This window comes from Phoxinus phoxinus (genome assembly GCF_949152265.1).
Source record: "Phoxinus phoxinus genome assembly, chromosome: 1".
Classification (NCBI taxonomy): Eukaryota; Metazoa; Chordata; class Actinopteri; order Cypriniformes; family Leuciscidae; genus Phoxinus; species Phoxinus phoxinus.
Window position 1 is genome coordinate 512,448 of NC_136876.1, and position 16,257 is coordinate 528,704.

Consider the following 16,257-nt stretch of genomic DNA (forward strand, 5'->3'; position numbering starts at 1 on the left):
AACAGTAGTGCAGTCTCGTCATAGTCATGGAAAAAAAGGTCGTTGACGAACATATTTAGTCTCGTCTCGTCTGACGAAATTAACACTATATAGCGTGTGTGGATGATGGTGGAGATTTAGCTTAGCACTTGGTATGGCGGATCCCGAAAGTTTAAAGCGACAATCACCATGGACAACTGGAGATTCACCAGTTGTAAAACCCAAAAGACTTCGGACTTCAGAGTGGCTACAGAAAAAAAGAGACTGCAACCGAGCCCATGCTAAAACCAGGATAATCATCGGCAGGGCTTTTGAAAGGTGGCGTGAACTCTGTGTTTTGAAGGGGTTCAAAATGTATGTGAATAAAATTTGATTATATTACAGTTTTAAATAAGCATTTGATTACACATACGTGTGTGTTTTTTATTTCAAAGAGAAACCGTTATAAGGAACATTAATTTGTTGGTATGACAATTAGAATTTATACTGCACAGAAATGAAAACTGCTCTACAGGTAGCCCTAATACACATTAAATGTAGTCACGCAATAATGATGTAACTTAGTTAACATTAATAATTTGAGAACAAAATATATTTTTCACGTTTTGACGTGATAAGCAATCGTTAGATTTAATCAGCATGATATAGCTACTGCAATGCTTCCCCCCACACCCCGAATTTGGTCAGAACAAAAGTGAATGTTACTTACTGTTCAGATGACTTACCGATGAAAATTATAATGTTGGTTATACACTTTCAAAAAGTATACTCTGAGATTGCTGATGACAGTAGTACAGTATCCACAGCGACGCGGCAGCGACAAGTTCTCCTCAATACATTGTGTTCATCCGCACTGTCATGCCGATTTACTACCCACGCAGAGTTAATAATTCCGCGAATAACTGCAATTGCAGATTTCGAACAGAGATGGCGACAAAGAGGAAAAACGACGGACTGCAGCTTTAACAGACAGGTATCTAGAAATATATAAAATAATTAAAATTCTTCCAAGTATAAATAATGGTAAGAAAAACAGTTAAAATCATAAACACGGAAACGGATATAGTAGCCAAAAAAATGCCCTCAGTCTGCTGACACTAGGGATGTTAACCGATGACCGTTTGACCGATGGTTGACCGTATCAACGTTAACCGATCAAAGTTGTCGGTAGTCGGTTAAAAAAAAGAGATCTCTAAATTAGTCTATTATAGACAGTGGACTAAACGCTACTACAGTTAGCATCTCATTCCAATATCTTTTTGTGTGAAGTGAACAAATCCCTCTCACTCAATTTTTCATAACTCGCCTGTTTGTACTTAATAAACAAATAAAAACATTTGGCGCGAAGTCACAGCGTTTGGGTTCGCGCGCTCACAAGGTTTGCGAAAAGTAAAGGCTACAGTCTAACACACTCGAGGTTAGAGCCAGCGCAGACGACAGGAGGAAGCGTGCAGAGAAAAGTAGTGTGTGGGACCATTTCACCAACAAGAATGACACAGATGTAAGTTGCAACTTGTGTGATACAGCGCTTAAATATGGAAATACATCTACATTTCAGTGGTAACAGTCATCATCTTTCTTTATTATTGTTAGCACTACCTCAAACTAAAGCGGTGTCTCGGTTCAGAGCTGTCATTTGTGACAGTTGCGCGTCACCACGCTTCACACACATGACCAGCGTCGGCCAATAGTGAGTCTACGTGGTGACGTGCAACACAGACGCGCTGCGCAAAAACACTACGTGAACTTACTCGAGGCCCAGAGAGAAGGAAATGAATAGTGGAATAAAGTCGTTATTTTTGTTGTTTTTCCGCACATAAAGTATTGTCGTCGCATGATAAACTTAATGCAGAGCCACTGTAGTCACTTGGACTATTGTAACGATGTTTTAATAACTATTCTGGGCCGGCGAGTTTGGATCCCTCTGAAAGCCTATGGAGGAGTGAGACTGCCTTCAGATTTCATCAAAAATATCTTAATTTGTGATCCGAAGATGAATGAAAGACTTACATGGTTGGAACAACATGAGGGTGAGTAATTACTGACTGAATTTTCATTTTTGGGTGAACTAACCCTTTAAGTGACAATTTACAGGAGGTCTGAAGACATCAGGATAATAAATGAGGAGAAAACAGGAACTATTGTCATGAAATAAAGAGTGTTTTCAGCAGATCTGTTAATATTGATGAGCCTCAGACTATCAACACTATATTTTTAAAATTTGCACCCTGTTGACTTGAATGGGGCAAGTTTTAAACCTGCTTTTATCCTCTTAACATCCTTGATGTGTCATACAAGTGCACAGCCATGTTGAGTGATTCCTTCAGAGTGAACACGAGTGAATCTGACTGCAGTTGATGTGAAAGATATTAATAAAAATTATGTTAATTCAAAAAGCGTTGTTCTCTGTATTGACAGCACTCCAAATTTACTAAAAATTGAGCTCAATGTTAAAATTGACCGGAGTTCTCCTTTAAGCTAGCTATGATTAAACCGCTTGTTGAAAAAAACGCAACTTGATCATACAGAATTAGTCAATTACAGGCCGATCTCGAATCTACCGCAGTATCTTCACAACTGTGTTCCTTTCTTGAAAGAAATTATATCTGCGAGGATTTTCAGTCCGGATTTAGACCGCACCATAGCACCGAGACAGCTCTCGTTAGAGTCACAAATGATTTACTCTTATCATCCGATCGTGGTTGTATCTCTCTATTAGTATTACTGGATCTTAGTGCTGCATTTGACACCATTGACCACAACATCCTTTTAAATAGACTCGAACATTATGTTGGCATTAGTGGAATTGCACTAGCATGGTTTAAATCATACTTATCTGACCGTTATCAGTTTGTAGCAGTAAATGAAGAGATGTCTTATCAATCACAAATTCAGTATGGCGTACCACAAGGCTCAGTACTAGGACCGCTGCAGTTCACGCCATGCTACCATCACTGTACATGCTACCATTAGGAGATATCATTAGGAAACATGGAATTAGCTTTCACTGTTATGCCGACGACACTCAGCTGTATATTTCTTCAAAACCTAACGAAACCTACCAATTCACAAAATTAACAGAATGCATAGCTGATATAAAACTGAGATATTAATTATTGGACAAAAAACTTCCACAGGTAATAACCTAGAGTACTGTCTAACACTTGATGCCTGCTCTGTTAAGTCTTCGTCGTCGGTTAGGAATCTGGGTGTAGGCCTGTCGCGATAGTCAATAAATAAATTAATCGCGCAATAAAAAAAGAGCTCGATACTTTTTCCGGCCGCGATAATTTCCATTTGCAAATATAAGCTAGAACCGCAAACAACAATGGAGGACATACAGAAGATCTTGTTCTTGCTTCTCGGCATGTGGCTGTTTGTCACAAGGAGGAGACAAGCTTTGTTTGAACAAAGGATGCAGGCTGCAAGGAAAAACACAGCCGAAAAATACAGGCAAATTCGGGAATTTTTAAGGAGCTGGGACGAGACAGACAACCGCACGATTCAAGACAAAGCAAGACAAAAAAAACGACGGCGCAGAAGGGTAAGCTTGAGCTAAGGGTGTACTCACACTAGGCACGGTTGCCATGAACCGGGCCCGAGTACGATTGTCCCCCCTCCCCACTCCCCCTCTGGCCTGCACTCACATAGGGTTTTAGCATTCGTGCCGGAGCACGCTTACGTCATTATGATGAGACGGTTTCGGGATAAACACGTTTATATACTGTCTATGGATAAACAGAGCGGCGCTCTCTGAACACAATGGAGTCCATCGCTCTGTTTTCTTTGTGGATAATTTTGTGTCGTTTGGTCCACAGCCCTCTCACAGCCTGTTGTTAAACAGATGTGTCACCTTAGTGGCGCGAAAATTTTCACGTAATCGCGTTGCTCATATGAGGAGGTTTGCAAGGTACCAGCTGAAGTGCAGCACGGACTTTGCAGCTTTGATTACGAACTACAGTTCCCGTACACGCGTCCTGTTCCGTGCTCCAGCACGGTTAGCGCTCACACTGCATGCGAACCGTGCCCGAGTCCAACTGAACCGTGCTCTGGCCCACCTCTTCCAAGCGGGCCAGGGCCGGCTAATCGAGCCGCGCCCGGGCACGGTTCGGAGCACTCACACTAGTCAAACGAACCGCGCTTTGGTGGTCAAACGCACTCGGGCACGGTTCAAACTGGCTAGTGTGAGTACACCCTAAGTTAACTTTGTAATGTCGTGTATTACAATGTATTTCGTCTCATGTAGCCTACTGTCACGCGCTAACTAATAAATATTCTCATAAATCAAATAACCCTACAGTAAGAATAAATAAGTACAATAAGCCCTGCCTGTGAAACCAGGCCTATATCAGTTAAAATCATATAACTGTAACATTAAACTACACTAACAACAAGCACTGTGAAGGTTACATCCTAAGATCATCAATCTCTCACATGAATCTGAATGATACCTATATTATTACAAGCACAATATTAGTTGTGGTTAGGGCTGGGCGATAAAACGATAATTATCGCGATATAATTGTTCTCGATAAAACTATATCAAGAGCTCGATAAATGATCGATAATGTTTATGCGCCAAAAGCGGAACGAATCTCATTTGAACCGCGCGCCACACGGACCGTTTATCCGCTCGGCTCAAAGTCCAAACGGCAGCGCGAGCTCTCTAGAGCAGACGCGTTTACTCTGATCGTTGTCGTTCACGAGATCCAGTGAGAAGTGCTTGAATTCAGCGAAGAACACAAATGTCTCAGTGATTTACACCAGTGTAAAGGCAGATAAACCGCGCTGACGAACAGGAGAAACACTGCGCAACGATACAGTCAGAAGCTTTTCCGTCGACACATTCCCATCATTTACCACGGATTTACTGTAACGTTAGCCTAGTAATATTAACTGCACCATGTGGGATATACATATTGAATTATATTATATTATCAATGTAGACAGTGTATTAAAGGACTAATGGAATATAATTACAGTATTTAATAATGCATCCATAAAGTTACATTTTGCCATGATAGTGCGGTGCTGTAGGCTATGCCCGGTTTTATCTGTGGTTATCATGATTTAAATGCATGATGCTGGATGACCAATTGTTAATTTTAATAAAACTCGAACAGGCAGAATATTACATTTTACCAAATAAAAATTACCACATGCAGAAACTAAGAAATTATTTTTTCTATTAAGATATTTATTTTGTTAAGGAAAAATGACAAATGTTTGAATGTTCTACCTCAGATTTGTTAATGTTCCCCTGTTTGGCAAGTGTTTGTCATGATAACGTTATGTTCTGACAATAAAGAGTAGTTTAAAACCACAATTAACGCTCTGTTTTTTTTTGCTCCTAACTTTCACTTATGAGCAAAAATCTGCCTTTAAACTTGAAAGAAATAAAGATGTGACATTTATCGTGAAATTATCGATATCGACTGATATAAAAAAAATTATCGTGATAATTTTTTTGGGCCATATCTATGGAAGTAAAATAATGACAAATGTTTTTGAAATAAAAAAGCCTGTTGAATTGCACTACTTGAAAAAAATATGTATTGCATTAACCATGCTTGCATTTTAATGCATTGTATTTTTAGGGCTTGCATTTTTATGGGCTGAAATTCAACATGGTTGTATATTTAAGCTGTGAGTATTTCAATTCAATCACATTTCAAACACATTTTTATTCATAAAAATTCAATAATCCATTTTCACCTTTCATATTTCACTTCCAAAATATTCAAACCGTTTAAAAATACAACCTATAATATTCAACAGGCAATTTTCGGTCCACTTTATTTCGCTTTACAAATTCGCTTCCACAAATTCAGTGGTTCAAATTCGACAGTAAATTCAACATTGACATCCAGGAACTGCAGGAAAAGCAGTAGATTACCGAGCATACTCTCCATCTGCAGTTAATCGATCTCACCAGCAGGGGGTGCAAGCGCGTGTTGTTGACGAAGACCAGAGCAACAGTTAGAGCAATGTTGGCTGGAAGTTTGCATGATGCTCGGGTTCTGAGACTGTCCACATTGTGGGAGTTAGTCGAGCGTGGAAGCCTTTACCCAGCTTGCACCAGGAACATCAGTGGGGTGAACGCTGGCTATTATTTGCTAGGAGACTCTGCCTATCCTTTGCAGAATTGGCTACTAAAACCATTCCCTGACAATGGCCGGCTGACAGCAGAACAACTAATCTACAACAAGAAAGTGTGCAGGGCTCGGGTTGTGGTAGAAAATGCTTTTGGGAGACTCAAAGGGAGGTGGCGGTGCCTTATGAAGAGGAATGACAGCGACATTGAACTGGTGAAATCCATGGTGTTGACTTGTGGTGCTCTGCACAATGTTTGTGACAGGAATGGAGAGGATTACCAGCAGGAATGGGACACACCTGTTGCTGCAGAGCCTGTGGTGCCACTGGCACAGGGTGCAGAGGAGGAGGGCAGGCATGTACGTCAGGGTCTGATGCGGTATTTGAACAGTTGAATCTGTTGTACAGTTAGCAAAGGCACACCTGTGTAAATGCTAGGTTATGTTTTGTTTACCTGTTTTGATTTATATTATGGACACGAATAAATCGATTTTACTTTCACTCTGTCTCTTCATATTTTGTAAAAGAGAGGACTTCACTCTCTGCAATACCCATGTAAAAAATTAAGATTTTGTTTGCAATAGGTTACTTTAAAACTCATATTTGTGTACAGAGTAAAATATTAAAAGATTAACTATTGTAAAGTAACACATTACCAACTATTTTGTATTTAAGGCAAGCATAATCTCCCAAATTACCATTATCAAGGTGGCAAACAAAGGGTGCCGTTGACACCTGATGACAGGAACGTTAATAAAAGGACATCGGAGGAATCGTGTGAGACGGCCATTGAACACATGACAAGACACATGGGGTCATGAAAAAGTAAGTTACTTTAATTTGAAAAATCAAACAAATGCTTCTGTACAATGTGCTGTACAACAACAGAAGAAAATGTGTAAACAAGTGCAAACAAAAAGTAAACGGGTGTAAAGTGCTGTGTGCAAAAGCACCCAGACAGGTATATATATATCTGTATATATAAAACTGTAATAATAATAATGTTAATAATATACATGTTCAGTCAGTGTGTAACTTTTCACTCTGGTGTCATGTCTTACCGATGGTTATACGCCGAGGTTCACTCGAAGTTGATGGAGCAGATTCTGGTGTCGGTGTCGGTGTCCTGGCAGGCGAACTTCAGCTTTCAAGGCTGGACATCCCATCAAGTCCCTCTATGTCCTCCTGACAGCTAGCATCCTCAACTGAAAAGTTACACAAGTCACGTTAATTACACAAACTGCAACAATACGGTTTGAGATAACGAATACAGAAAATACTACGTAGTGGGACTGAGTGGGTAGCCAATAACAGCAGTGGACAGTAACAAAGCTTTTTTAATTTGTTAATGTAACAGTCACATAAGTACATCTTTAAAAGGATCTATAATTTTATCAGAGAAACTTTTACTGCACTACATCCAGAGCATAATATTGTACTTTTTGCCTCACAACACCGCTGTACTGTTTAAGCACATTGAAGGTGGCCATATGTTCACATCTTTCTCTGATATTTCATGATCATTTTCAGACTGAGCTCTTACCTCAAGCTCTATCATTAGACCCATCTCTCTTTAATATCTATTTAGTAGAATATGTTTAGTAGTCATAGTAAATAGTTAGATTTTTTAGGATAACATTATATGTACAAGTAACGTTACTGGACACGTACTCCGGTCTATGTCCGTTCACCACTGGCTAATAAACTAGCGTTTTGCTAGCTTGCATATTATTTGTTGATACCACACTGGCTGGCAAACAACCAACAAACAAACAACAGGCTTGCTCAAAAGTTGTGCATTGAAAGTAAGCTTTCCCGTGATCATTGTATACTTCATTTAACAACAAAGTTAAGTTATGAGAACTTACCGGCAGGCTCCATCATGGACTCGTATCGACGGCTCCTCCTCTTCCCAGACTCGCCGGTCTGTGTCCGTAGATGTGGCGTTCACAGGAACAATTGGAAGTGGAGAGATATGACCACTCCGGCTGTTGTGGTCTTCCACCTTACGGTAATCACTCCGCAGTTTCTTGCCTTTTATTCGTTTATACTTGACGCGCACGCCGTTGTACTATTCTTTGAAACGACAGGGGGCGACTCAAGTAGTTGTCCTCTAAGGCCCTGTCCACACGGAGACGTATACGTACTAATTTTGTGTCGTATTGGCGTTTCGTCCAGACGGATCCGGCGTTTTGAATAAATGAACCGAAACTCAGAAATATTTCTATATAGAATGCTTGAAATGTCTACTTTTAAACAATTAAAATGTCTCCTCGCTATATCTTTGTGGCCAGCTTTATGAGTCCGCTAACTAATTGAATATCGTGACTCATCCCTATTTTGTACCAGGCCATTTATGGTTGTTCATATTGTTTAATAAAGTTCTTGGTAAAAAAGAAAAGAAGCTACTGTGAATATTATTGTATACAGCGCGCAAGGTTTATGCGCATGCTCAAAATCTTCTTCTCCGTTTTTATTGTATATCTATGGCAGAATAGATATGTACAGCGCCACATACTGATCTGGGATGTATACTACATCGTTTTGAGTCGGTTTCAGTGGTTTCGTGTGTACGCAGATATTTCTTGAGACGCCGCCGTGTTTACGGAATTCTTTTTTAGAACGAGGCAAAAAAAAACATCGGATAGGGAAAGCTGATAAACACGTGACAATTTATTTTAGGATACCACCACCAACACAAAAATAATCGTGTAAAACCCCTGAGATTATTACTTGACATTATAACAAAATACATGTAGGATAGCCTATATGGGAACATGTATATAGAACTAAATTAACGATCTCTTAAATATTTTCTAATTTCACTAAGCATTTAATTCATGTTTGTGTACATTTTATTAAACATGGACCTTTATGTTCATTAACAAGGCTTTGTATGCTCATTTTTTTAATGCAAGCAACTAATTTAGACATATTTAGTTATTTGTGTGCGTCCCTCAGTTTGACTTGCCACCCCGTCACACTAACTAGTTTTATCTATAAATAGTGTACTGTAGCTTTAAATGACATCACAAAGCGGAAGTGACATCATTGGAGCGCCAAGAACAAAAGCAGGGAAGAGCTGGCATGCCTCTACACTCTTTATGGGGGGGATCACACATCGATCCTCCATTTGAATGTGAGGATGTGTGAAATCAAGGATTATAATATAGGCTAATCATGTCTTTTCTGTTAGCTTAACCCTGTTTTCTTCACTCACTCGTTACTCACCAAACAGACATTAGTTGCGTGTGCTCCATTAAATCTCCAATTTTACTGTCCCCCTCCCCCAGTTTATAAAGTCTAAAACAACCAAAAAATGTGGCATCCATTTTGTAGAATGACTACATTTTTTGTAGAAAAGCACTATTGTTCCAAGAGTAAAACGCGATTCATATTAGTATTGCTTTAATGTGTGACGTGGCTCATCATAGACTCACTGTAAAGCATTAGCGTTATCTGCTCCGGTGTGACACTTGAGATCGATTCACACATTAATTCCCCTCACAGATCTTAAACTTTTACTTTTGACTTGACGAAACAATCACAGGAACACACACACACACACACACACACACACACACACTCGCTCAGGTCTGACTGAACTCAACATGTTCTCCTCATGCTCGCTGCTGCTGCACTACATGTTTACTTCAGGAGAAGACGCCAGAAAATACGCTCAAGTATCGCTGTGATCGACGAAAACAATACAGACATGAGCCTATCGCTTCACCAAACTGTATAAAGTGTGTGTGATGGTGTGTGAATATGAGAAATACCGTGAATGCTCTCCTCGCCTCAGAAGACTCTCGATGAGGAATGCAGAGACGCTAGTGTGACCACACGCCCCCTGTCCAGGACATGTCCTCTCTATGCGTCCGGGATTCAGCGTTTGCGTTCTCCAGTCGCCATCACTGTAGAAGTGCCGGAGTTACAGTATACTCCATAGACAGTATATAAACGGTATACTCGGGCTGCTTCTCTCACTCATCTGTGCAGCCTCGTGTCCTCCCCTCTCAGCGTCTCAGCTGCGCCCCCTGCAGGACGCCAGGGAAGGCTGCAAGGAAAGGAAATGAGGATGGAGGAATGGAATGAAAGCTTTTTTATATATTGGAATACTTTTTTTTATTATTATTATTTTTTTATTGAATATAAAATTATACATACAACCAAGGCAATTGTATTCATTCAAGGCTCAACACACTTAAACCAAAAAGTTACTTAAAAAGACAATAAATAAATAAATACAAATTTGGGTAACACTTTATTTTGATGGTCCCTTTTGAACATTCTGTTAACTATAAGTAACTGTGCAACTACATGTCAACTAACTCTCATTAGAGTATTAGTAGTAGACTGTCTGCTTAATATCTGCTATCTCTTTATTGTGATGCTCCTCCAACAGACTCTACTGACTATAAGTAACTTTGCAACTACATGCCAACTTATTCTAACCCTACCAGTCTACTAATGCTCTACTAACACTCTAATGATAGTTAGTAGACATGAAGGAGCAATGCTACTTATAGACAACAGAATGTGTTAAAGGGACCATCCAAATAAAGTGAAACCCAAATTTGAAATCATATCTTACATGAAATGATGTTTTATTAACAAAGTTCGGGAGGAGCACGTTCAGATGATTAACACAGGTGGAGAGCACTCAGCAATCAATGGTGAGAGGTGTATACACACTCCGCAGTCTCACCTCATCCCACTGACCGTTCTGCAGCACTCGACTCAGATCTCCACAGCTGCTGTTTTTAGGTTGCAAACAATATTACTTGCGCGAGTGGCGAACTCGACTGCATCACTGTTAACCCCTCCTCTCTCCCACACGCGGGAACAAGCACCGCTAAATCCACTAGCTACGTGTCTCGTGCAGCAACCACCAGCGCAAAGCAGGACTCCTCTTTCGACGAAAGCAGACAGCCCTGCAGTCATTTTAACGCGGGTCATTGCATCAGAGCGCGCTGCTGGTTTATGCAAATATGTAGCTTCTGTGGCGGCAACAAAAAAATCCAAAAAAATCCAAAAATCATTTGCCGTCTCCTGTAAATATTTCACGCATGCAATTCGAGCTAGCTCATCACCCGGACGCTGAATTGACTCAATATCTGCTGTCAGGTCTAAAAAGCGGATTTAAACCCGGCTTAGAATGCCCGCTCTCCCAAAACATCACATGTAATAATCTTCAATCCACCCTCATAGAACCACTTTGTAAACGAACTGATCAAAAAAGAAGTTGAGTCAGGCTTCATGATCGGCCCGTTTGACAATCCTCCATTTAATCTGTTCGTATTCTCTGTTGGGGAAAGAATGGGCCGCTAGTAGCGTTTTAGTGCATTGCGACTCTGACAGATTGAAAAGGAACATGTGTATTTTAAAAATGCATAAGTCTGTGTACACTGTAATATATAATTATATAAATATATAGTCTATAACATATAAATATGTAGTTTATAGTTATTCTGAGTTTATCTGTGATCAGTTAATTGGCACGATAAGTTGGACAATCAATTGCTCTGGTCTGCGTGAACACTAGGGGGAGAGCTCGCGGGATTTCTCCATTCCACATAAAGCTTGCAGTGGAGAAACAGCGACTCCGAGTTTTCTGTGATTTGATTATTCTTCCCCTTTTCAGGTATGAAGTATAATGATTAGTCAAAATACTTTGATGATGTTATAATATGTTTGAGAGTATGCAGACGCGAGTATTGATTGTGTGTTTGAAATGTTAAAATGGTTCAGAAATGTGCAGCTCAGAATCCACTTTAAGCACGTTGGTCACGGTGTACGGCCTATATAATGAGCTCGAGGATGTTCGATATTTGTGTATTTAAGGTGTAATCCTGTTTATTTACTGCTGATTTGTTGACTTGCTGAACAAAGGTGAATGTATAAAGTATGAAAAGTGAATTGAGAATTTCAGATGCATTTTCAGCTAAAATAACTAGCTGAAATAGTACATTTATGTGCTTATGACTGATTTGTCATATAGTTAATATGCATTTATGACTAAAAAGAGATACATTTAAAAGAGTTACTGTAAAATGCTTTATTGTATTTTTGTTAGGGCTGTAACGATTAATCGCGATTAATCGAAATCCAAAAATAAAAGTTTGTGTTTACATAATATATGTGTGTGTATTGTGTATAATTATTTTGTATATATAAATACACACACATGCATGTATATATTTAATAAAAATGTGTTATTTATATATAAAATAGTTCTATTTATATATAATACAAATCATATAAAAATATATTTGCAGTATATAAATGCAAATAATTCTCAAATATATACATGCATGTGTGTGTATTTATATATACAAAATAATTATACACAATACACACACATATACTATGTAAACACAAACTTTTATTTTGGATTTCGATTAATCGCGATTAATCGCTACAGCCCTAATTTTTGTGTATACTTTATATAGTGTTATGGTTTTCAAATAGCCTATGATAAAGAAGTGTACTTATGTAATTAAATGTGTACGGTACAAAGTACAAATAGTTGAATGTATGTTAAGAAAGATGTCAATGAGGTTCATTTGAAAAATAAATGTGTACTGTTAATTATTAACAAAAAAGATTCTACATAAAGCTTGCAGTGGAGAAACGGCGAGTGTGATTTGAATATTCTTCCGCTTTTCAGGGTACATCACGACAACGACGCAACAGTGGATTAACAAAGGCCGTTCCCATTCACCCGCTCTGATGCCACTCTTAATTCATTAATTCATCATAATTGCTAAACGCATCCCTGGGTCAGAAAACCAAATCGCTGACTCCCTGTCCCGTTTTCTGTTTCAGAAATTCAGGACGCTGGAATCAATTCCCAACTCCAGTACCTCGCTATTCAGAACTAATATTCCCGTAACCCGCCCCTTAAAACCCCTGCTTGACGCATCGCTCAACACTATCCTCCGAGCAGTTTCTCCCAGGACCCTCCAATCCTACGCGACTGCTTGGAGATGTTTTAAAACATTCCATGTTTCTTATAACATGCCTTTCCCTGATTTTTCTCTTCTTTCAATCGATCTTTCAACTCTCATTTTCCTCTTCCCTGTTCCTCTTTCTGTCCAGCGAGCATTGGTCTCACAGCGGAGAAAGAAGGCGCAAACTCTCCCGATCGGTCGCTCCAAATCACAACCGCTCCCCGTTGCAGGCCAGCAGGGCCCGTCAGTCCAGGCACAGTGAGCCGCCATCACGGGCCCCCCTGGCCAAACATCCAGACCCTTTCTCGAGATTCCAGCCCGCCAAACTCGGCACTCATTTGGGGGGTCTTTAGTCCGGCGGCTGTCCTCTGCTCTTTAGCCTTTGGGGGAGTACTCTGGGTTCGGGCCAAACTCCGAGCTCGGAGCCCTCCCCCCGGACAGCACGCCAAATACGCATTAAACTTTACCCCCTCAAATTATATGTAAGTGTGAACTCGTGAACTTAGGGTAAAAAAAATAAAAGACAAAAATAAAAAATTACGTAAAATTATAGAGTTGGGGGACTCAGACTCGACTCCGGTCTCGGGTCCAATTTTGAATGAACTCGGACTTGTCACGCACTCGGATGAATTTGTACTCGGACTTGACACGGACATTTTAGACTCGGAAAAATGTCCGAGTCCAGTCGAGTCCGGGCACTGGATGACACAATATTCCTCAAAAACTAAACGAAACGACGTTGTTTCAGCGTTGAGCATTGTAGCCAATCACAGTTAAGTGCATAAACACAGTGACAAATCTAGTGTAGAACATTTTCATAGAGACTGTGTCTATTCCTCGCTTAGTGAGATCAAATAATAAATCTACTGCAGGATCTAGGAAAAATCAAATTGTTATTAAAACAGAAAATCTCGCTATTAGTGAACAAAAACAATTTCTAAAGCTAGGTCTTCTGAACATTAGATCACTCACACCTAAAGCAGCTATTGTAAATGAAATAGTCACAGATAATAGCATCGATGTACTTTGCCTTACTGAAACCTGGCTTAAACCAAATTTATTTTATTTGTTCTGCACAAATATCACATAGGATACAGTACAAGGAGGGGAACGAAACCCAGTTGGGTTTATACAGAGTTCCACTCCACTTACATGAATAAACCAAATAAAGGCAGCGCAGACCAACATGTTGAATAATAAAAAGAGGGGGAAAACATTTTAGAAGCATGATTATCCTAATGGAAGTAACTTAAAGTTACAGATGTTGAAGGATAATGGTAAAGGAGGATCAAAAGTAAAGAGCAGCATATGAAGTATACTGCAGGGGACTATAACAACAACAACAACAACAAAACTGTCATTGTAAAATCAAAAGGTCTTTCAACTGTTTTTTAAAGGCAAGCAAAGAAGACATAGATCTTAGGGACAAACTCCATTTACTCCATAATTGAGGACCCCTAAAGCTGAGGTCAGTTTTATGACCTGAAGTTCTAGAGAACGGTAAGACAAGATTTATTTCTCTATGCCTTGTTTGATGGATATGAGTATCTGAAATAAAAGTAAAAAAGTGTTGCAATGTTGGTGGAAAATCTTCTCTCTTATAAATAAACTTATAAATAAATATACATGATAAATAAACATTGACTTTCTCTATTGATAAAATCTTGAATCTGAGAAATAGAGGTGCAGAAGGAGCATATTTAGAAGAGTAGGAAATCATACGCAAGAACTTCTTCTGAATTTTAGAAATTTTTGCGAGATTAGTGGGAAAAGTAGCACCCCATACAATATTGCAATAATTCATAAAGGGAAATAAAAAGCTGTAATAAAGCATTAAATGAGCAGATGAGTGAATTGAAGGTAAAACAATTCTTAGAATATTTAACATTTTAGAGGATCTTGTACAGAATAGATCAACATGTTTGGACCAAGTTAAACTTTCGTCAATCAGGACACCGAGAAATTTTGTTGAAGCCACTTGAATAACTGGAGCTCCATCAATTTCTATACGAGCATGTTCTTTGGGGTAGAATTTATTAATATTGTGAAATATCATAAAATTACATTTTTTGATATTGAGCGTTAAATTGTTAGTGCGAAACCAATTTGATAATATTTTTAACTCGTCATTAACATGTTGGATCAAGGTGCGTTTATTTTGCTATAGTGGAACTATTTTTTCAGAAACTTCACAACCGTGTAACTTCCGCTCAATAATTGAATCTGAAGCGTTAGCACACTCCCGACCACTTGATGGCGATAACCGATGTTTATGTCTCGCGGGACACTCACGGTCACAGTCGAGTTCAACTTCATATTACAAGTAACAATTAATGAAGGTTTTGTTTGTTTATTTCTCTTACTCTCCCGGAGCGCAGTTGCTCTGCTCGCTCGCCTTATGAGAAACGGAAGCGAGCAAAAAGACTACATCGACCAAATGTAAACAGCCCCCTTTCCGTTTCCGGTAGCGCATTTATATTAACGAGCACTCAGTCCTTCAACAGAATTCAATGGGATTTTACAAAATGACGAATAAAACACGACAGAAACTGTATTTCGCAACACTTTTTGTTTCTGGAACATCAACTAACATCACTAATCACTCGGTGAGTTGCACAGTTTTGAAAACTAATGTTAAAGGCTGTTTTAATGACATTTTCGGACATGCACATTGACTCCAATGTTAAATGGGTCCATGGTCAATTCTTTTATAGTCAAAAACTATAAGAACCAAGAGAGGAACCATTGTCAAAAAAATGTTGTCTACCACTCTTGTTCATCCAAAACAAACTACAATATAGACTCAAGGTGTTAAATACCGGAATTATCCTTTAAATCGAGAAAAACACCGAGAGGAAATTTTTTATTGTCAAGGGCATTTGATATATAATTTACAAGCTGTATTAATGCATGTTCTGTTGAATATTTTTTTCGAAACCCATATTGGTGTTTGTATATAATGTTATTAACAATTAAATGTTTATTTAATCGTTCATAGACGAGTTTCTCAAATATTTTAGAGATACAGGGCAGAATGGATATGGGACGATAATTGCTAAACACCTTTGTATCACCTGATTTAAAAATGGGAATAACTTTTGCAATTTTAAGAGCTTGGGGAATAATTCCAGAAATGATAAAGAGATTACATAAGTAAGAGGTTGAATAATATGATCAATGGTCTCCTTAAGGAGGATACTCTTAATGCCATCGTGGCCAGGGGCTGAGTTCT

At 39.0% G+C, this 16,257-nt stretch overlaps 1 protein-coding gene across 1 annotated transcript in view; it reads right to left on the reverse strand.

Annotated features, from left to right (window-relative positions):
- Positions 1-10,110, reverse strand: part of LOC307005991 (uncharacterized protein) — a 34,800-nt gene extending 24,690 nt beyond the window's left edge. Inside the window, exon 1 of the mRNA XM_079626577.1 lies at positions 9,852-10,110. The gene's annotated coding sequence lies outside the window, so the exon portion shown is untranslated. The remainder of the gene's footprint in view (positions 1-9,851) is intronic.
- Between the last annotated feature and the right edge of the window lie 6,147 nt (positions 10,111-16,257).